This window comes from Oncorhynchus mykiss, chromosome 2, assembly GCF_057628025.1.
Source record: "Oncorhynchus mykiss isolate SJ-2025 chromosome 2, ASM5762802v1, whole genome shotgun sequence".
Taxonomy (NCBI): domain Eukaryota; kingdom Metazoa; phylum Chordata; class Actinopteri; order Salmoniformes; family Salmonidae; genus Oncorhynchus; species Oncorhynchus mykiss.
In genome coordinates, this window is record NC_143023.1 from 93,276,955 (window position 1) to 93,278,866 (window position 1,912).

Genomic DNA, 1,912 nt, shown 5'->3' on the forward strand with positions numbered 1-1,912 from the left:
TTGTAAAAGTGATGTGGTCCCAAAGACATCAATACTGACCTCATCTTTGACCTTTAGGGGGTTATTTTGGAGCCTTGTCAGACTTGCTCCAGTTGTTTTGGTCCATGCTAAGTGATAACAATCAATCATAACATATTATACCTATGCTTTTCTCTAAATGCTTCAAAAACAGTCGGCCTTTTGAAGCCCTATACTGTTCAAGGACAGATTGGATAGCTTGCTAACTCTGAAACTTCAATCAACCAGAGGCATTTGACTGATCCAATAAAAGAGTTGAGCTATGGCCCTTTTTCAGTGTGTGCATATACAGTGCCTTCAGAAAGTATTCATACCGTAAATGTATTGAAAATAAAGTACAGAAATATCTCATTTACATACGTATTCACACCCCTGAGTCAATACTTTGTATAAACGTCTTTGGCCACGTTTATAGTTGTGAGTCTTTCTGTAAGAGGTTTCCACACCTGGTTTGTGAAACATTTGCCCCTTTATTCTTATAAAAATTGTTCAAGCTCTATAAAATTGGTTGTTGATCATTGCCAGACAACCGTTTCAGGTTTTGCCATGGATTTTCAAGTAGATTTAAGTCAAAACTGTAACTCGGCCACTCAGGAACATTCACTGTCTTTTTGATGAGCTCTCCAGCGTAGATTTGGCCTTGTGTTTTAGGTTATTGTCTTGCTGAAAGGTTAATTAATCTCCCAGCCTGGTGGAAAGCAGATCGTACCAGGTTTTCCTCTAGGATTTTACCTGTGTTTAGCCCCATTCCATTTATTTTTTATCCTGAAAAACTCCCCAGTCCTTATCAATTACAAGCATACCCATAACATGATGCAGCTACCACTATGCTTGAAAATATGGTGTGTAGAACAGTGACAAAAAAATTGAAATTTAATCAATCTAATCAATTCAGTGGTAACACAACAGAATGTGGGAGGGAGGGAGGGAGGGAGGGAGGGAGGGAGGGAGGGAGGGAGGGAGGGAGGGAGAGATTAATTGCAGGCCAATCCATGATTTTTCATGAGATTTCATAAATGTTCAAAATCCATTATGTGGCTGGGCTGCGGCAATTTAACTAAAACATTTACATTTACTCAATTACTCACTTTGTTAACATCTATGATACAGTATTAAATACTTTCTCTGGAGCAGTCCCAGTGGAAATGGAAGCAGGAGGGAAACTCGCGGCAAAAATCGTCAACATTCTCGAGATTACTAAGGATGTCCACCTCTCCCTCTCTCTCTCTCTCTCTCTCTCTCTCTCTCTCTCTCTCTCTCTATGTCTCTGTCTCTCTCTCTCGCTCTCTCTCTCTCTCTCGCGCTCCGTCTCTCTCTCGCCATCTCAATTCAATTCAATGACTAAGATATGGTCTCTCTCTCTCTCTCTCTCTCTCTCTCTCTCTATGTCTCTGTCTCTCTCTCTCGCTCTCTCTCTCTCTCTCTCTCTCGCGCTCCGTCTCTCTCTCGCCATCTCAATTCAATTCAATGACTAAGATATGGTCTCTCTCGCTCTCTTTCTCTTTCTCTCTCGCGCTCCCTCTCTCTCTCTCTATGTGTCTCTCTCTCTCTTTCTCTCTCTCTCTCTTGCTCCCTCTCTCTCTCTCTTTCTCTCTTTCTCTCTCTCTGGCCATCTCAATTAAATTAAATTCAATGACTAAGATATGGTCTCTCTCTCGCTCTCTCTCTCGCTCTCTCTTTCTCTCTCTCTCTCTCTTGGTGGGGGTTGCTTGTTTAAGCCAATAGGCAAAGAGTAATGCTAATGCCATTTCGGTGTGGCTCGAGTTGAGCCCATTATTACGAACGCGGCGCTAGTGAATTTATAAGGAGATGCTGTGACAGTCATAGATGAACTTTTACAAAGTAGGCTCCCTAGTTCACTCGTTTTGCCTACAACATGAGGTCGCCGACATTT

General features: G+C 42.1%; 1 protein-coding gene across 1 annotated transcript in view; it reads left to right on the forward strand.

Annotated features, from left to right (window-relative positions):
• The first annotated feature begins 1,758 nt into the window (after positions 1–1,758).
• The window catches only part of LOC110499974 (prickle-like protein 1), an 80,907-nt gene continuing 80,753 nt past the window's right edge, over positions 1,759–1,912 (forward strand). Inside the window, exon 1 of the mRNA XM_021577061.3 lies at positions 1,759–1,912. This exon is cut by the window's right edge and continues 159 nt beyond it. The gene's annotated coding sequence lies outside the window, so the exon portion shown is untranslated.